Raw genomic sequence first — 21,856 nt, 5'->3', positions numbered from 1 at the left:
CTTGCACAAAATAAAAGAGACAAATGACAGGATTTTTCTATCGATGTTCGGAAGCTTGCCAACTTCCTACATCACCATTGGGGCGAGCCCAACTTCACCGCTCAAACCACGAAGCCACCACAAGTCCTCTTTGTCAAGGGGTGGGCAAGGTGGGAGCCGGTACCGAAGTGGTCTCCCAAGCCTCTATCACTATGGTTGTTCTTACTCCACTGCGGAGATGGCGAACACCGAGCCACTCACAATCAACACCAGGCCTCCTCTACAACTCTTTCGAGAGGTCACTGGACAGCTCCTTCAAACCGTCTAGAAGGTGGCAACCTCCAAAAGTAACAAGTCTAAAATGTTTGCCAAGTATGATCAAGTGCCACACTAGCTCTAACAATGAAGCAATGCACTTCTGGTAAAAAAAAAAGAAGCAATGCACTTGGGTTTTCTTTTTTTTGACCTTGAATACTGCCAAGGCTTTGCCTAGCAGTGTGATTTCATTAAAAGAGAATTTTTACAAGAGTTTAATTACAACAAAACCTTGAAATCTATAATGTTTGTAACCAATCAAAAACAGATTGCTTCAGTGGTTCCTTCATTCTACACATATGTAGAAGAATTTCTTTCGTAAAAAGAGACTTCCAGGACTGAAAGGAGGGGGCCACATTTTCAAATACAAGTCCATTCCTCTGCTTCCATATGTGCCAAGCAACTATGAAAAAGATTTCCAGGAAGCCCTTCCCACCCAGAGAACCAAATCTCCACCTTGCAAAAGTGACCATTTGAAAGAACTCCAAATTCAGATTCCAAATAATGCCCAAGTATTGCCAGCACCTAGCACTGAAGGGACATGCAACCGAGTTTCCCTATGTCCTCCATCACATAAGACACATGTGAGATCATCATCTTCCTTTGCGTAATGTCTTCGGTTCAGCATGCCTCTTGTATTAAGCCTATCCCTAAAAAGCAGCCAAGCAAAGACCTTTACTTTCATAACACACTTCGTTTTCCATAGCCATACAAAAGGTCTTGGAGGATTCAAAGCCAAGAAATTAAGCTTGTAAAAGTGCTTTGCAGTGTAGACATCTGAAATCCAAATAAAACTCCAGCTATACCCCTGCACCTCATTCAAGTTCAGAGAATTGAGCTGCTCCTCCAGCTGCAAAAACTCCACATAGGCCTATGTAGACAGAGGCAGAAGAAAAGAGTCCTCCAAAGACCTTGAACACATATTACTTACTGATTCCTCCTTCTGCAAAGCTAGATGACATAAATTTGGATATTTATCACTTAGGAGTTCATCATTCCATAGATATTCCCAGAAGAGGGCTGAATTACCAGACTGAATGGTGCACTAAGCAATTGTCACGCCCGGAAATTCACTAGTAATTTCCGAACTAATTTGTGCATAAAATCCTCGTCCAGGAATCAGCCGAGGTACACAAACTGACAATTTAATATACAAATCCATCTTAATAATAACGTTACATACTTAAAAAAAAAAGAAAAACAACAGCAGCGGAATTAACGGTCTAGCGATGGCTTCAGGTCCACTCCCACAGGCAACTCAATTGGGGTATAAGCCAAACGTCTTCTCCTTCTGGATCCTTTTTCTTCAACTGAGGTTGATTGATTATTGCAAGAATGAGCATATGACATACTCAACAAGCCACACAGCAAATATGCAAGTTCACAAGGATACCAAAGGATGGCATAAAATAGGCTCATTTGCAAAAGCAACATTTAGCAAACATTTAAGAGAAGTAAAATAGTGGAGTAATTAATCAGAAATTTTAATCAACACTGAACAGCACACCCATGCTGCACAGGCCCAACCATCTTGAACAACCATACCCGGCTGTACAGATCTAACTCCAAACCAGGAGCTAAGCAAATTATTACCAGTTATAGCATCAATAATTATTGTGAGAGGTGTGAGACTAATCACGAAAAACATTGCTCAACTCGCCCATAACCGCGGCCACGGCTATTCGAATAGTTTTACTCTGGCCAGAGGTGTAGCACTGTACCCACAAGACATAGCCTCAACATCATGTCTACCATGCGTCGCGATACTGGAAAGTACCCGAATAGAGGCTGTGACAATACCCCCTGCACAACATAACTCACCACAGTGCACCATTCCTAGATCATAATCACCCCCTCAAAAACCAGAGGCATGGACTCCACAGCGACCCCCACGGACTTCTCGCCGCTTCTCAGTCTGGTGCCCCGCAATGAACCATGCTATACAAAAGGTAAAGCTGTTACCCATGCTGGCTTGTGGTTGGCACGGTTAATGTCTCACAACAGTAGCTCGCGAACCAGTCCTTAATTGCCATGAGCACGACCTTCAAAACCATGTGCTCACAACCCACCATTAATCATATTTTAATTACCAATTAATTATCATAACACGATTAACCATCGTGAGCTACCATTAAATATAATCATAAATAATAATATAGTATAATTCACCCCATTAATGATGCTAATGTTTCTAAGCATGGCTAAGCAATTATATATATATAGCATTTAGCTGAACCAAACCAATATATAAGGTTCTAGCTAATCAAATTATAACCCATAGGAAAATAAAGTTATCTTCGGCCATTAATTAATTGGGAAAGGCTCACCACCCGATGACATTCGAAAATAATGCATAAGTTGAAATAAAATAATAGCTTTAAACGGGTTCAACATGCTCAAAGGATTGTTTGGGATCTGTGTGACTTGCCTTGATCTTCCGCAAACACTTCTGAACCTTCCTCAACGAAAACGCTCCCCTCCGGAACGTCGGAAACTAAAGCAAAAGAACAAAATCAACAAAACAGTACAAAAACAAGCATAAACAGTACATGTGGATATTTTTAACATGTAGATCTGGATTTTAGATGAATTTAGCAACTTGAACCACTCGAATCCAAGTTACGATGATTTAGTTATGAATTTCCGAAGATTTAATCTATTAGAAAAAACAGGAAAAAGAAAAACGATGATGACGTCATGATGACCTCATCAATGGCCGGACCAAGATGGCGACCTCGCCGGAGATTGGATGGTCGGCTGCGACTTTGGAGGACAAGTACACGTAGAGGACGACGAGACGAACCCAACGGCACTCACCCTTGAACCAAACGACGAACGACGACGGCCGGCGGCGAGGTGGACGGCGGCTTCGGTCGGCGGTGGCGCCGGAGCTGCGGTGGTCGGCGGCTTCGGGGGACAGGCGGCCGGGCTTCTCCACCCTCCCACGCACCTAACGGTGGTGACGGTGACCGGCGGCGACGACGGAGGCGGCGGCGCGACGCGGATGGAGCTCGGCCGGCGATGATGGCGGGGTGGAGCACGTGGCGGCGGCGCTACGAGGCACGGGAGATCATGGGAGAGGGGGCAAACGAAAGAGGAGGACTAGGGGGTCCTATTTATAGCCTTGGATCGAAGAGATCGGACTCCTCCCGCAAGAAATCGCTCCGGGAAATCAAAAACTCGGTTTTGGAGATAAACTCAAAACGAGTTCGATTCGGATAAGATACTCAACGATTAGCTCCGATTTTTGAGGGTAAAGATAGAGGAAGATAAGACGAATATTTCCCCTCAACTAATTTGGAAAAAGGAGCAACGGGGAGGCGAGATTTGGAAGGAGGAGGCGGCGGCACTATGCACGGCACGGCTGGCTCGGGCTCTGCCTGAGCTGGAAGATGAACAGTAAATGGGGAGGCAATTAGACTTTCGTCTTAGGCTGGTTGAAAAACAAAGGAAAGAAAGAAAGAGAAGAGGGAGCTCGGCTGGGCCGACTTGGCTGCACAGCCGTGCACACAAAAGAGGGAGATGGGCTGGAAAGGGCCCAAGACTAGGAAGAGGATTATTATTACTTTTCCAATTAAAATAATCTGAATTGTTAAAAATACTTCCAATGCTCAAATAATTTCAAGAAAAATCCTGAAAATACTTGGACACTCAAAGTACTTAACAAAATTATAATTAGACCATTTGATGATTAATTTAATATGTGGATAATTACTAAAATGTTCTTTGTAAGATTAAAATTAGGAATTGAGCTCCGAAAAATCCGAGAATATTCCAGAGAGTATAATTAACCATGGAGAATTTAATAAAAATTAAATCCATCCATGCTTTATATTTAGGAAATTTTATTTCCCACATTTAACTTCACCTGTAAATTAATGAAAATTTAATATAAATTCTAATAATAATTTATTAAATAATTTATAAATCCTAAAACGAAAATCAGGATGTGATAGCAATGCCTCTGAAAATGTCTAACAAAACCAAGATGTCTCTCAGCCAAAAAGAACCTTTATTGAGTATGGGACCTTTGCTGCGTAATATGAATTCTAAACTAGGTTCACCCAAGGCAGATTGGCACTTTTATATAACTTCACCGAGTGCTTCATTAGGAGAGTTGTGTTCTGTACTCTCAGGTTAACTATGCCCAGTCCTCCTTTGTCCTTTGGCCTGCAAACCATATCCCAGGATGCTAGTGATTTTCTTGTAGAACCTTGGTTATTACCCTTCCAAAGGCAGTTTTTTCTTGCAGTATCAATGGCCTTAACCACAGTAACAGGCAACTGCAAGGAACACATATAATATGTTGGTATTGAGGACAACACTGAATTAATCAAGGTCGGCCTACCCCGCCCCCTGAGGAAGATGTGAGTCTTATTTCCACTCTATCAACCAAAGGGGCAAAATCAACCACTCTAGGTCTGGTAGTGCCCATGGGCAGTCCTAAATATGTGAAAAGGTAAAGTACCAATAGGACATCCCAACAATCCAGCCAGAAGTTCAGCTTTTTTAGAAGAAAGATTAAGAGGATATATGCTGGATTTACTGAAATTGACCTTGAGACCAGTTGACTGAGCAAAAGAATTGAGCAAAGCTTTGAAGCAAAAGATTTCTTTCTGTGAAGCCTTGAGCAGAACAAGGGTGTCATCAGCATACTGAATTATTGGGAAGCATGTACCATCAGCTTCATTAATTGGTTTTGACAACAACCCCAGATTAAAAGCTTTATTCACCACTCTTTAAGCAGCTTAGCACCCAAAACAAACAACAAAGGAGACAAAGGATGTCCTTGTCTGACCCCTCTTTTGCAACTGAAGGGCTTACCAGGAACTCCATTCAGGAGCACTGTAGATTGAGTTGAAGAAAAAACCATCTTAACCCATTCAAGCCATTTCACTGGGAAATCCATGAGTTGCATGACAGAGAAGATAGCAGAATGCTCTATTGTATTAAATGCTTTCTCAAAGTCCAACTTCAATATAATGATCTCCCTTTTGGACGGCTGGCGCTGATGAATATATTCAAAGGACCAAGCAAGACAATCCTGGATTGTCCTTCCTTTGATGAAACCATACTGATTTTCACTTATTAACTTCAGAATCACACACTGCAATCTATCATCCAATAACTTTGTTATAACCTTTAAACTGATCCCCATGAGAGAAATGGGTTTGAAATCATTCACTGTCTCATGAGATGTCTTTTTTGAAACCATTGTGGGAAAGGATGACACTCCCATTCTGCTTTTGAAGCTCTAGTAGAAAAGAGAGGCTTTATGCTCATGCAAAGTAACTACTTGCCCACTTGGGTTATCTTAACTCACTAGATAAAGTGCACAAGGGCATGAGAGCTCTTGCAAGGATTCAATATAATGCAATGGAGTGCTAAAACCTTACCATTGCTACTAGGGAGTGGGTATATATACCTACAACAACCAAAACTAGTCGATGGGGGCGAAATCCCAACTCACAGGTGTCGGCCGGTCAGACCGCCATGGAGTGGCCGGTCAGACCGACCTTCATTGTAATGGCTAGAAAACTAGTTTGTTATAGTGCATTTAATGCACGAGCGATGGCTAGCTGGTATGATCATCAAAGGTCGCCCGGTTTGTTAACGGTGAAATTTGGCAAACCCCGAAGTCATCATCAGCCTAGAGAAAGTATCGGCTTCAGAGTCCTGGTATCGCCCAATGTGAATTATCAAGTCACCACTAGTTGGATTCTTGGAGGATTCAGTTAATGAAATTAATCTATTCAAGGAAGGTTATCCAGAAGAGACCGAGTTCAAGGAGGATGAGGCATGGCAAGTTTATCTATTAATTAGGAATAGTCTGTTAGTTTCCTTTTATCTTTAGGAATGTGTGTTTAGTGTCCGATAAGGAATTTATGTCTTTGATTATAATAAGGGTTTCATCGGAGTTTTAGCCGATGAGTTATATGGACGTTGCATCGGCTTACAAGGATTACATACAAGTTAGTTTTAGCTGATCGCAACAAAGATTTTGCTGTTTATCTAATCCTATGGATTTTATGACATCAGACCTCCAGCCGATGTATGCTTTAACCTTCGGATCAGTGTTTATTCTATCATATCATTGTTAGCCGATTGGTTTCTACTGGAGTATACTATTGTTATATTACATTATCATCAACCGATTGTCTTTATATCATTATCTACATTGGACATATAGTCGATTGCTCAAAACCCTATCGACATCGGCTAGTGTCGGCATCGGCTGGAATTACTCCATTAGCTTATTAGCCGATCGGCTATTTGATCTATTGTTTACATATCTTGTCAGTTGCAGGATCAAACTGACTGGCACGCCCACATCTCACCAAGATTTGGACCGCCACTGGAGCTAAGAAGATCTCCCATGCCGTTGTGTTCGTCGACTTAGTTCGTGCCAACACAATTCTGGCACCATTGGCCAAGCGTGGATTTTTCGTCAACACGGTCATACCTCCTTCGGCTGCGTCAGATCGAGCACCTTCCAGTCAGACCGACTTCGGCTCACACTCCCAAGGATACTCCACCGGACAAAACCACTTAAGGCTACCCAAAATGTGTCCACTTCTCTCTTTGTTTGAGACTTGAGAAAACTCACTACACTTGGCTAGACAAGCCCACCAAATGCACCTACATGCATATGAACTAATATGGCCCAAGATCATCCACATGCTTGCTTCATAGACCCCTCTTGATAGTACGACGCCTATCTAGCAAATTCGTTCTACACCAAAATACTAAGAAAACATTCTTAGCTCCATTATACCTTTGCCTTGCGCTATCCAATTTGGGGTCAATGATTGAGCCATGATCAACACTTGTGATCATTCGGTTGAACCATGTTTATGCCGAGGTCTTAACCATCCTTTGTCAAGACTTTGTTCTTATCACAAGCTTGACTTCATTATTATCAACATGGCGATGTCCTTGGATTGGTGACCATCAACACATGGTGTCATCCATTAGCCTCATCACGGTGGGAAGGGACCTATTCCTTCATGATCTCTATGTTCTCAATGTAAAGGAGAATATCACTTTATCTACATGAATTTCATTTATCATGATTAAGGTCCATCACCAAAAAATGCTTACCTACCACATCTCATTATCAGGAATTATTTAAGTTGAGAACTTATGTAAAAGAGATGTTAACCCATAAACATCAATTTATCAACTATCACCAAAGCAACAATTACACAAATTGTTTAATCCAAGATCTTTCAATCTTTTCTCTCTTTGGTATTGAATAATAACCCGATATAAACAATATAGAGAGATGAGATGAAATATATTTCAAATCAAGGTAGAGATCTTATAATAAAAATATATACAATAAGCTCCCCCTCAAGATGTGCATATATATGGATATAAAGGAACACATATGCACATAATCAATTAAGATCAACGAGGGAGCTTACACTATATCTTGGATCCACAGGAGAGACCAAGTTAGAATATATGAAGTTTAATGCATACATATTATCATTTTTATTTTCATATCCAAATGAGACTAGTAAAAAAAAGCTCATAAAAACATTAGTCTCATATAATTAGATTTGCCATTAATCACCAAAACCAAAATAGGGCACTTGAACTTATAGTTACCCATCTCAAACTTTGGAAGTTCTACAATATGATATTTCAGAATTTTTGACCAAAATCTGGAAGTTTTCGTCTAGGAGTACTAGTTTGGTCATTAGGACAAAATTGTACAATATTGACAACGGCTAACTAGGCGGCGATGGTATATTATACGTAGTAGAAGTTATGCAAAACACTATGGCATATTAGAACTTGACAAACCCAGTGGCATATCATAAAATAGAGACAAAATCAGTGACTTGCAATAGATTCTCACTATATTTTATGGTTGTTCACTAATTAACCACCTATCTTCTATAGTGCGGTATTTTTAGAAAAAAAATCAAATCTTATACTATAAATCCATATCTTACACATTAAATTACATACACTTATAATGCAATTTTCAAATTATACAATGCACTATTCACATTTTGTAGGAGAAATATGAAAAATGATTTATCATCTGTTTAATTATGAGAAAAAATATTAGTCCAAATTAACATGTATGAAAAAAACAAAAAACAATATGAAAGAATTAGGAAAATACAAATATAGTTACACATTACTAGAAATATAATTCCCAGCAATGACGCAGAAATACTTTTAGTATATTATGGTTACAGAGTTCATCCGCAAGTGCACGGATATACCATTGTAGCATTTCACCCGAGAGTATTCCAAGGGTATCGCATTTGTTTAATCCCGTGGAAAGATTATAATAGAGAGAACCGTACTAATAATTTATATATTACTTGTAACAACCAAAGTCTAAGCAGGGGTTAATCTAATTCAGAGGGTAGAGTGACACTAAGCAGAAGCATTCATACTTTCATTCACAATTATCTAGGCTAAGTGGAAAGAATATAGAAAGATCCTATTCCTATACTTCATGTTATACATGCATCCTAGTTATATACTTACTTACTAATACCCTCTTTTCAATGCCCTCCTGGTGCTTCGAGAAGCCATCCCTGACTACCGAGTTTCTTACGACAACCCGTCATGACCATCCAACTGGGGATAAATACGGAGGAGTACCCTCCCCAGGAAATTAACTTAGGACTATATAAACGCGCGGAGGAATACCCGCACTGAGCTGTCACCATCAGCGGCCCACATCGCTTCTGCAGCATATAACCCCAAATAATGATATCCAGCAATCCAAACACCACGCTTAAATTACCATATACTACTCTAATATCATCGTCATGACATAGAGTCATCGTTAATACGATCATTATACCCACACCATTGCATTTCTCAGATAAGCTAGCATCATAATAAATATAACTTGGACCTATAATAAAGTTGGTATTCATATACTTGGAAAGTAATACAATACCAAAATAGTATAAAGAAGAATATTTTAATAAAAGTACAAGTCTTACAAAAGAAGGAAAAGCTACTAGAGCCATACCCGAATTCTTCCGAAGACTCCGAGGACTGAAGATTATATTCTATTTCTATTCCACTATACTCTAGAGACTATACTAAACTTGAGAAATGTATAAAGATTCTTGCTTGAGGTGTGTCTTGAAATGGAGAGAGTGAAGGGTTTATATAGGCTGGTAATGACGGTTGGAAAGGTCGGTAGAACCCTCCAACCATCATTGGGGATCAATCCCAGCCGTCCAACCAAAACCTGGATTGAACGGAGCTGCGGTGGATTCGGCCGAACCATGGGCTGGTCCGGCCTGGCCCAATTTCGGCAGGTGGCCTCCTCTTTTGCTCCCAAATGCAAACTTGTAAATTTTGGTCCAATTGGTCGTGTCATTTTTGCTTTCTTGGCCCATTCATTGATAAGTCTGATTTTCAACATCGTCCGATTGATTGATCGCCTGTTTTGATGTCGATTCTCCTCTATTTTATGGCCATTCTCTGCAAGAGGTTAGTAATCCTAGTGCTAGTGGAATATTTTATTATTGAACATAAATATGCATTGCAAGCATGACTAGTTCTCCTTTATTTGGGTAGTATTGACGGTCGAAACTGGTCGCTAACGACCGTCAACAATCATGCAATGAGAAAAGAAGACCACAATCGAATGCTTTACTATTGGGCAAAATTGTTGGTATTATTTTTATCATTTTTTAGCCAGATCTATCTAACCATAATTAATCAACTCATGTTAGTAGAAGTTCGTATCGTCATGTATCAATATATTATGAGATTATTAGTAATAGCTAAATACACCAACCCAACCATAATATGCAGAGACGATAAAACTGTACTGGGCTTAGCATATCACGAGACTATCGGGTAGTTTGTACTATGTATTTTTAAAAGTTTTCATATTATATCATCAATTAACCATTCTTTTCATTTACACAACATCAAACTTTACATTTCAATTTAGACCACCCTATTCTATTGTCACGCCCGGAAATTCACTAATAATTTCCAAACTAATTTGTGCATAAAATCCTCGTCCAGGAATCAGTCGAGGTACACAAACTGACAATTTAATATACAAATCCATCATAATAATAACGTTACATACTTACAAAAGAAAAGAAAAACAACAACAGCGGAATAACGGTCTAGCGATGGCTTCAGCTCCACTCCCACAAGCAACTCAACTAGGGTATAAGCCAAACGTCTTCTCCTTCTGGATCCTTTTTCTTCAATTGAGGTTGATTGATTATTGCAAGAATGAGCATATGACATACTCAACAAGCCACACAGCAAATATGCAAGTGCACAAGGATACCAAAGAATGGCATAATATAGGCTCATTTGCAAAACCAGCATTTAGCAAAGATTTAAGAGTAATAAAACAGTAGAGTACTTTAATCATTAATTTTAATCAACACTAAACAACACCCCAATGCTGCACAGGCCCAACCATCCTGAACAACCATACCCGGCTGTACAGATCTAACTCCAAACCAGGAGCTAAACAAATTATTACCAGTTATTGCATCAATAATTATTTGTGAGAGGTGTGAGACTAATCATGAAAAACATTGCTCAACCCGCCCATAACCGCGGGCACGGCTATTCGAATAGTTTTACTCTGGCCAGAGGTGTACCACTGTACCCACAAGACACGATTCCACACATGTTGCCATGCCCCGAAGTACCACCACGGCACTGCAAAGGGGGAAATCATGACAATACCCTTCGCACAACACAACTCACCACAGTGCACCATTCCTGGATCATAATCTCCCCCTCAAAACCAGAGGCAATGGACTCCCCAGCGACCCCCACGGACTTCTCGCCGCTTCTCAGTCTGGCACCCCGTAATGAATCATGCTATACAAAAGATAAAGCCGTTGCCCACGTTGGCTTGTGGTTGGTACGGTTAATGTTTCACAACAGTAGCTCGCGAACCGGTCCTTAATTGCCATGAGCACGACCTTCAAAACCATGTGCTCACAACCCACCATTGTCAAGTTTTAGTTATCAATTAATTATCATAACACGATTAACCATCGTGAGCTACCATTAAATATAACCATAAATAATAATGTAGTATATATGATTCATCCCATTAGTGAGCTAATGTTTCTAAGCATGGCTAAGCAATTATATATATAACATTTAGCTGAACCAAACCAGTACATAAGGTTCAAGCTAATCAATTTATTACCCAAGGTATCAAGGAATAGGCCATTCAATGCAAATTGGCCATAACAAAGGAATAGGTTCACACCACCCGGTGACATTCAAAAATAAATGCACAGTTGAAATAAATAGAGAATTTAAATATAGGATCAACATGCTCAAAGGATTGTGTTTAGGATCTGTGTGACTTGCCTTGCAATAATCGGTCTTCAATTAATCTTCTTGAACACTTCCGACGCACTCACGAATCCGAGTGGATATTTTTAACATGTAGATATTTTTAACATGTAGATCTTGATTTTAGAAAAATTTAGCAACTTGAACCACTCGAATCCGAGTTACGATGAATTAGTTATGAATTTCTGAAGTTTTAATCTATTTGCATCTAGAAAAAAACTGGAAAAAGGAAATATGACGTCATGCTGACGTCATCATCGCCGGCATAACACGGACGACGACCTCGCCGGCGATAGAGAGGTCGGCAGGGCTATCTAAAGACATCTACACGTAGAGGACGACGATGAATGGTGGCCGGCGGCGAGCTCTAGCGGCGGCACGGCTCGGGTCGTCGGCGGCGATGGCGTTCCGGTGGTCTTCGGCGGCTGCGAAGGGGCGGCCGAGGTTCCTCTCCTCCATGCGCACCCGACGGCGGCGACGGATGGCAACGGCGACGGCTACCGCGGCAGCGCAACACGGCCGGAGGATCGCCGGCGTCGGTGGTGGCTAGAGCAAGGCGGCGGCGGCTCTACGGGCGACGGCTCGGCTTGGGACTTGGGGCAAACGGAAGAGGACGTCAAGGGGATGCTTTATATAGGCTTGGGCTAGAGAGATCGGACTCCAAATGAGAGGATTTGAGCCGGAAAAACCGAGGGTTAGTTGGAGAGATAAACTCGAAAACGAATTCGATTCCGCATTGTTTTCTTCGGGATAAAGTCCGATTCTTGGGGGAAAGAATAGAGGAGGATAAGAGGAATATTTCCCCTTAACTAATTTTGCAAACGGAGCACAGGATGCGGCGGATTTGGTGGAGGAAGCGGCGGCTGCACAGGTACAGGACGGCTGGCTCAGGCTCTGTCCAAGCTTGAAGACGACACTATAGCAGGGAGGTGAATTAGACTTTCGTCTTGGGCTGGCTGAAAAACAAAGGAAAGAAAGAAAGAGAAGAGGGAGCTCGGCTGGGCCGACTTGGGCTGCACAGCACGCGCGCGAGGGAGAGAGATGTTGGGCTGAAATCAGCCCAACGGCTTAGGAGAGGATTTAAAAACTTTTTCCAATTAAAATAATCACTGAAATGATCTTTGAATTATTAAAAATACTTTCCATGCTCGAATAATTTCAAGAAAAATCCTGAAAATACTAGAACACCATAAGTATTTAAAAAAATTATAATCAGACCATTTAATGATTAATTTAATATGTGGATAATTACTGAAATGTTCTTTGTATGATTAAAATTAAGAGTTGAGCTCCGAAAAATTCGAGAAAATTCAAGAGAGTATAATTAACCATGGAGAATTTAATAAAAATTAAATCCATCCATGCTTTATATTTAGGAAATTTTATTTCCCACATTTAACTTCACTTGTAAATTAATGAACATTTAATATAAATTCTAATAATAATTTATTAAATAATTTATAAATCCTGAAACGAAAATCAGGATGTGACAAATCAGGAGTACAACCATCGTACTCAGCAAGTCATACCGGAACAGGAGGTATGATGCAGGATATAACCAAAGGATAGGTAGAGCGGTACATTTGCATAAAGCGAGCAGTTATAAACAATAGTTGAAAGCAATAAAACAGTTGTAATAATTAATCAATGTTAACCATCCACTGTCCAACGCTACTCCACGTTGCAATAGGCCAAACCATCTACCTGAACTAATCAGTTCCATTAGACTAAACTAGGGTGAGACTAATCACGGTGAATCTGGTTGACCGCCCATAACCGCGGGCACGGCTATTCGAATAGTTCTACTCTGATCAGAGATGTACAACTGTACCCACAAGACACAGCCCCACGATACGTTACCGTGCGCTGACATGCCACCACGACATACCGGAAAGAGGCCGTGACAGGACCCTTTGCATAACCCCTTCTAGCCAAGCACACCACACCTCAGGTTTCACCCCCGTCCCAGCAGGCAGCGGGCAGTCCCCTCTCGTGCCTACGTGAATCCGGAAGCGACAGAGGCCGTCGCAGGGCCCGCCCCGCTCCCAGAAGAGAGGTGTGCGGCACTTCCGGCCATACAATGCTTCGAACGGTGCCATTTGTAGACTGGCCTGATAGCTGTTGTTGTAAGAGAATTTAGCATAAGGCAGACTTTTATCCCAAGCTCCGCCAAAATCGAGTGCACAAGCTCGCAGCATATCCTTCAAGATCTGATTGACCCTCTCGGTTTGGCCATCTGTCTGCGGAAGGTAGGCTGTGATGAAATTCAAACGGGTCCCTAATTCTTCTTGCAATTTCTGCCAAAATTTTAAGGTAAACTAACTTCCTCGATCAGATACAATCTTCTTAGGTACCCCATGTAGGCACATGATCCTTGCTAAGTACAGCTCTGCCAATTTCTTTCCCGTATATGTGGTGTGGACCGGGATGAAGTGAGCAACCTTGGTTAGACGATCCACCACTACCCATATGGAAACGTGCCCTGATGATGTCCTGGGCAAACCTGTGATGAAGTCCATTCTGATTTCTTTCCATTTCCATTCCGGGATCTGAAGAGGTTGTAACAATCCTACGGGTCTCTGATGTTCTGCCTTAACTCGCTGACAAACATCGCAGAGTGCAACGAAGTCAGCGATTTCTCTTCTCATGCTGGCCCACCAAAATTTTTCTTTGAGATCTTGGTACATCTTGGTACTGCCTGGATGAATGGAGTACTGAGTCTGATGAGCCTCGGTGAGTATCAGATCTTTCAGCTCTTTGTCATCAGGTACGCACAATCTTTCTCCCAACCAGATTGTGCCGTGCTCATCTTCAAGGAAATCCCGGGATTTTCCAACCCTCATATTCTTTTTCAGCTCTGCTATTTCAGGATCATTTACCTAAGCTACTCGGACTTGGTCCACGAGCGTAGGCCGTGCCTCTAGGGCAGCCATGTACCCGTGTTCTACAATTCCCAAGTTGAGATGTTCAAGCTCCTGCTGCAATTCTTTACACATGTCTTTGGTGCACGAAGCGTTGCAGTAGCTTTTCCTGCTTAAGGCATCTGCCACCACATTGGCTTTGCTTAGATGGTAGTGAATGCTCATATCATAATCTTTGATTAGCTCCAACCATCTTCGCTGACGGAGATTTAGATCAGGTTGGGTGAAGATATATTTCAAACTCTTGTGATCCGTATAGACTTCGCAGCGGTTGCCAATCAGATAGTGCCTCCAGATTTTCAAAGCGTGAACCACCGCTGCCAATTCCAGGTCATGTGTTGGATAGTTTCCTTCATGTGGACACAACTGTCGTGAGGCATAAGCAACCACTCTGCCTTCTTGCATTAAGACACATCCAAGCCCATGACGGGATGCATCACAATAAACCTGGAAGTCTTTCGTCTGATCGGGCAGAATCAGAACTGGAGCAGACACCAATTTCTTCTTGAGCTCCTCAAAACTCTTATCACACTCGGCTGTCCATTTGAATTTCTCATCTTTCTTAAGCAACTGAGTCATAGGTCTGGCGATCCTGGAGAAATTTTCAATGAACCGACGGTAATAACCCGCAAGTCCAAGGAAACTCCGAATCTGTGACACTGTCTTAGGTGGGGTCCACTTGGTAACCGACTCCACATTCGATGGATCAACTGCCACACCCTGAGCTGTAATGACGTGGCCCAAGAATTTAACCTTTGATAACCAAAAGTCGCATTTGCTAAACTTGGCATAAAGCTGGTGCTCTTGCAACTTCTCGAGTACCAGACGAAGATGTCGTTCATGCTCTTCTTCCGACTTGGAATAGATAAGAATGTCGTCAATGAATACCATGACAAACTTATACAAAAATTCCATCAACACTTTGTTCATCAGGTTCATGAAGAATGCAGGTGCATTGGTGAGTCCAAAAGACATAACCGTGCACTCATACAACCCATATCGAGTGGTGAAGGCTGTCTTGGGAATATCCTCTTCCCGAATTCTCAACTGGTGATAGCCTGATCGCAGGTCTATTTTGGAAAACACCTTGGTTCCTTTTAGCTGATCAAACAGATCATCAATCTGTGGCAAAGGATATTTGTTTTTGATGATGACCTCATTGAGTGCGCGATAATCGACACATATTCTCTTCGTCTTGTCCTTCTTCTCCACAAAAATGACTGGAGCATCCCAAGGTGAAGTACTCGGTCGAATGTACCCTTTCTGCAGCTGCTCATCAACCTGCTTCTTGACCTCTGCTAGCTCGTTGGCTACCATCCTGTACGGTCTCTTGTAAATTGGAACAGTTCCCGGTGCCAAATCAATGCGGAATTCGATCTCTCTCTTGGGTGGCATGGTAGTGAGGTCTTCGGGGAACACTTCTGGATACTCGCAGACAATGGGAATATCTTCCAATTTCCTCGAACTCTTCTCCTCGGTGACCACCGGAATTTCCACCTCAATCTGATTCAAGGAAACCCCCAGCTTTGGTGGGGCTGGAGATTTGTACACCACTGTTTCTCCCTTCTCATTGATCAAGGTGACCGTGCGGTTCGCACAATCAATGACGCCCTTGAACTTGGTCAACCAATCCATCCCAAGAATGACATCTAGGTCTTTGGATTCGAGAAGGATGAGGTTGGCTAGAAATGGTGATCTTTGGATTTCTATTGTTACAGAAGGGCTGAATTGAACCGAGGTGGAGCTATTCCCGGGGGTATGAACCCGCATTGGTGTACTAAGTTCTTCTCTTATTAACCCATGTACCCCAACAAACTTCTTTGAAATAAATGAATGCGTTGCACCAGAATCAAAAAGTACTGTAGCGGGGACTGAGTTGACAGGAAACGTACCTAGTACGACCTCTGGTGCTGCCTGCGCCTCTTCAGCTGACGCATGGTTAACTCGAGCCTGGACAAACTTGGGTCCAGCGCGCCTGGGCTTCGGGCACTTGTCGGCGAAGTGACCGGACTCACCACAGTTGAAGCAGGCTCCTGGCTTGCCTCCGGTGTCCTTCTTTGGGGAGCGGGTGCAGCTTGCTGAACTGGCACCATTGGCGGGGGTGGGGCTGCGCCGCGGTTGTGCTGACCTTGACTATGCTGGCTGCCACTGCTGCCGGGGTGGAAGCTGCTTGGGTTGTAAGGGTGATGCTGTCAAACAATCATGGTGGTAGGCCCACCCTGCTGTCCGGGAGTGAAGCGCGGTCGTTGGTGACTTCCTTGGTTGGACCGGAACTGAGCTGCCTTCCTCTTCCTGTCCATTTTGTTTCGCTGATCTTCCTGACGGATTGACTTGTCAACCAGCTTCTCAAAGTCGGCGTAGTCTCCAGAGATCAGCTGGTTGGTCAGCTCGTCATCCAGGCCTGCTAGGAACTTCTCCTGCTTTTCTGCGTCGGTGCAAACATCCTCTGGTGTATATCGCGCTAGGCGATTGAACTCATGCAGGTACTCAGTCACTGTCCTGTTGCCCTGGTGGAGTGCCCGGAATTCTCTCTTCTTCTGTGCCACAACCCCGTCTGGCACCTGCGCCTTCCTGAAGCTGCGACAGAACTCCGCCCAAGTGACTTTTGTGCCTGGCGGACGGGTAGCCATGTGGTTGTCCCACCAAGCTGACGCGGGACCCTGGAGCTGGTGTGTGGCGATGGCGACCTTCTCCTGATCATTGCACTGCAGAAGATTGACCTTCTTCTCTATGGCATGGAGCCAGTCATTTGCCTCCATGGGATTGGTGGTGCTAGAGAAGGTGGGTGGCCTGACGCGTAGAAACTCTGGCAGCTTGGACTGAGGGGGAGGGGGACCAAACTGCTGCTGCTGCTGCTCAGCCTGCTGCTGCATCCTCTGGTGCATCTGCTTGTGCTGCTGCTGCTGCATCTGCTGTATCATGGCCGCCATCATCTGGGTCTGATGTGCCATTACTTATGCAAGCGTCGGGTTCTCAGGGAGCAGCGGCGGACCATTGCCAGAGACATTGTTGGGGTATCCACCGTCGGTGCGTTCTTCGCCGCTGCTGCCCTCACCTGCTACACAGCTGCCACACCTAGTGTTGACCATCTGAAGGAAGAGCAGATGGAGGGGATGGAAAAGAAGAAAAACAGATGCTCAGGAACTAAGCTTTATTATATAGGAATTTAAACTGCAATTGTTCTGATCTAAATTAAAACACTTAAAACAGCAAACAAATCCTTATTAAGACAGCCGCATCATAGGCACATGATATCGACCGTCGACTGACCCACAAGCGAACAGACCTAAACACACAAACTAATAGACAATTACTAAGCAAGACGATAAGCTAAGGTAAAATGAGCCTAATGCTCGGAATGGCTCCTGCGGTCGGTGGAGTCGAAGGCGTCCTCCTGCTCATCACTAGGTCCCTCTGAGCGACTCCTGGAGTACTCAGGCTGATAGGTGCCGCCGCTGCCTGCCTCCGAGCTGGAACTGCTGATGACCACACGACCACCACTAGGAGAAGCTGGCAGCCATCCTCCACTGCCACCTGCTGGACCCCTATAGGCCGAAGCTGGCACGGAAGTGAAGACGAACTCTGGCGCGGGAACTGAAGATGCTGCGGGAGATGGAGCTGGAGCTGGAACTGGAGCTGGCGCCGGAGCTGCGGGCGGTGCTGGAGGTGGAGGCGGCGGCGGGTTCCTGGGCGCAAGCTGGATGCGCACTGGAGCTGTGGTCGACTTCCTCGGCATGGTGCGGATGCGGGCTCCTCCTGGCGGTGGACGTCCCTGAAGCCGGGCGACCTCCTTCTTGAGTCGAGCGTTCTCATCCTGCAGATCAGCGATCCTCACAAGCTTCTGGTCGTTGAGACTCTTGGTCGCCTTGTGGAGCATGGCATGCAACTTGTCGTAGCTCCCCATCATGTCACTCATGTGGCCGAAGGTGATGTCGTTCTCTCCCCACGCTGACTTGAAGGTGCTGCTGTTGGAGCTGGAACCGCGGCGAGGGTGGAAGCGGTAGGCGGTGGTGTTCAGGACGCTGTCATGCAGCTCCCTCAGATGGGCCATCATCCTGAGGGCGGCCTCCTCACAAGCATGCTCAAATGTGCCACCACAAGCTGTCACCTCCATGTTGGGCAGGTAGGTGGGTATGCCATGAATCTCCAAGCGGACCTGATGTGGGAACTCACTACTGAGGGGGTGGATGCTGGTGTACTGCGGCTCCCTTGGAAAACCGATCACAAACGCCATGCGGGACAACTCTGCAACGAAGACTCCCATAGTCTGACCTTGGTGCGTGAGGGGACAGTCGGCCATCTATAGAAGACAAAGGACGGAGAATCAATGCATGCTCAAATCCAATTATAAAATAAACGGTAACGGACTCAAATAAAATAAGCGAATGAGAGCAGAATTTTGTGCATAGATTATTTTTGCATGAGAGTGAACAAATAAGACTGACTTACATTGCGATAAAATAATGAAAAATTAGATACATACTAATAATAACAATAACAATAGGAACATAAATAACTTGCAACCCATATTCCTTACTTAGGACCTAATGCATTCCTCCCATCAAATCCCGACTGACTAACAAATAAGTCTCAAATAATTTTACTAAAACCATAGACCGACCTGATTTGCCAAATCTCACTTGAACGAGCGATCAAGATTTTTCCCATAAACCAAAGGAACAAATCCCAATTTTCCCGGAAAAAAGAGAAAATCCAATTGCAAAGAACATATGCACTGAAAAGGATTCAGAGGGCTCTTAGGTTTTCCATTTGTCTTATCCTACGGTCAAGGTCGGCTTTGGTACCAACTTGTCACGCCCAGAAATTCCCGAATAGAATTCCAAGCAGAACGTGCATTAAAACCCCCGTCTAGGACCGGCCGGGGTACACAAGTGACAAAGTTGACATACAGATCTACGTCTTATAAACATTACAAAAGTCTTACATAAATGCAGCGGACAATAAAAGATAACTGGAGCTAATCCTTGACTGGGACGGCAGTGGGAACACCACTCCATAGGCATCCTCAACAGCACGGACGAAGCCTACTCCTCGGAAAAGCCACCATCTGACACATACTCAAACTCTGGTGTTGGGGAAAAGTAGAGCAAGACTGAGTACAACCACCGTACTCAGCAAGTCATACCGGAACAGGGGGTATGATACAGGATATAACCAAAGGATAGGTAGAGCGGTACATTTGCATAAAGCGAGCAGTTATAAACAATAGTTGAAAGTAGTAAAACAGTTGTAATAATTAATCAATGTTAACCATCCACTGTCCAACGCTACTCCACGTTGCAATAGGCCCAACCATCCACCTGAACTAATCAATTCCATTAGACTAAACTAGGGTGAGACTAATCACGGTGAATCTGGTTGACCGCCCATAACCGCGGGCACGGCTATTCGAATAGTTCTACTCTGATCAGAGATGCACAACTGTACCCACAAGACACGGCGCCACGACACGTTACCGTGCGCCGACATGCCACCACGACATACCGGAAAGAGGCCGTGACAGGACCCTTCGCATAACCCCCTCTAGCCAAGCACACCACACCTCAGGTTTCACCCCCGTCCCCAGAGGGCAACGAGCAGTCCCGCGAACCGGTCCTTAATTGCCATGGGCGCGACCATCAAAACCATGCACCCACAGCCCACCATATGGTATATTTTAATTAACCAACACCGAAGCGGGGGCACTAAACCAACATCACTACTAGAATCTGATATCTATGCATTAATGTACTTCCCCATTGTGTGCTAGTTGACCTAAGCATGGCTAAACACTTCCTAGTCCAACAGCTAATCATGTTACAACCCCAAGCTAACAAAGGAACAAGGTAGTAAATAGTATGGCTGAGACAGTAGGTAAACATCCCATAGTAACATTATAAAGCAATGCAACGTTTAAAGGAAAACAATAGAGCATTTGCAATATAGGATCAATATGTTCAAGAGACAAGCATGACTTGCCTTGCTCTGCTGCTGGAGGGACCTCGGCGACTATTTCAAAGTACACCGGAGCGTCGGGAGAACCAGAATCTAAGCGACATACAAAGCAAACAATACAAACAGGCCATAAAACTACTAAAACAGAGAACAAAACCATTTTTAATGGATTCTATGCATTTTTTTTGATTTACTGAGACTTGAATGGGCTTAAACGGAGTACAGATGAATTTTCTATGAATTTTAGAAGATTCACTGCGATTTTACTATAAATAGAAAAGGCCTAAATGATTTATTGCGCAATAATTAAAACCCTGGAGAGAGGGGGCGGCGCCGACATGCGGGCCCCACATGGCAGTGACTCAGGGTGGCGGTCCGCGGTGGACCGGGTCCACGGACTGGGAAGGGGGCGGCGCACCACGTGGCGCACACGTGGTGCCGACGCGGCACCAACGTGGTAGCCATGCAGGCGACCACGCGGGCGACGGAATGAGCGGCCCCGATCTACCTCTCGGTAGATCGGACGACGGAGGCGGCTCACGGCCGGGCGTGCACATGCACGGCTCAAGCCGACCCGACGGCCATGGCGCACGGCAGCGCTACCGCGAGGCGGCGGCGGCAACCGGCGGCGACCGACAGCGAGCGGTGGCGCACGGCGGGCGACGGCGGCACGGCCCCGAGCGACAAGGGCGGCGACGCTAAGAGGGAGAGGGGAAGGACGACGGGGGTGGGGGGGTTCTCACCGAGGGTTCAGCCGGCACGGAGGGGCGACGGTGAACGGCGACGAGGACTGGCCGAGAGGCGATGGCGAACGATGGACAGTCTCCGGAATCACCTAGCGAACAAGATGAGAGGGGTTAGAGGGAGAGAGGAAGTTGGAAGAGAGCGAGGACACCGGCCGAAGGCGGCGGCCATGGCGATGCTCACCGGCGCGTGGTGCGAACGGGGCTCCTGTGGCGGAAATCGGCGGCGGAGGGGTGGACGGCGTGGCCCCCGGGCTCGCGAACCCAACGGCGGCGATGGCGCGGCTCGGCGCGGCGGCTAGCGGCGACCGGAGCGGCCGCGGCAGCGGCGGAGAGGAGGGCAACGGCGCTAAGGCGGTGGAGGGCACGAGGGAGCTCGGCGAAATGGAGAAAAAGAGAGAGAGGAGAGCGGTGATGCTTAAATAGGGGAGAGGGGGCTCGGACGTGGCCGGGAGCGGCCCGATTTCGCCGGCCGACATGGGGAGGTGGAGGTGGAGAGAGAGGCGGGATTCGAAATTTGAATCCTAGCCATCTCTGAGGCGCGGGCGAGCGGGAGAGGGGGTTGAGAGGCGCGAGAAAGGCGGGCGCACACGCGGGCGTGGC

The sequence above is a fragment of the Oryza glaberrima genome, chromosome 7 (genome assembly GCF_000147395.1).
Source record: "Oryza glaberrima chromosome 7, OglaRS2, whole genome shotgun sequence".
NCBI classification, from domain to species: domain Eukaryota; kingdom Viridiplantae; phylum Streptophyta; class Magnoliopsida; order Poales; family Poaceae; genus Oryza; species Oryza glaberrima.
The sequence above is the reverse complement of the archived record's forward strand: the minus strand, read 5'-3'. Positions refer to the sequence as shown.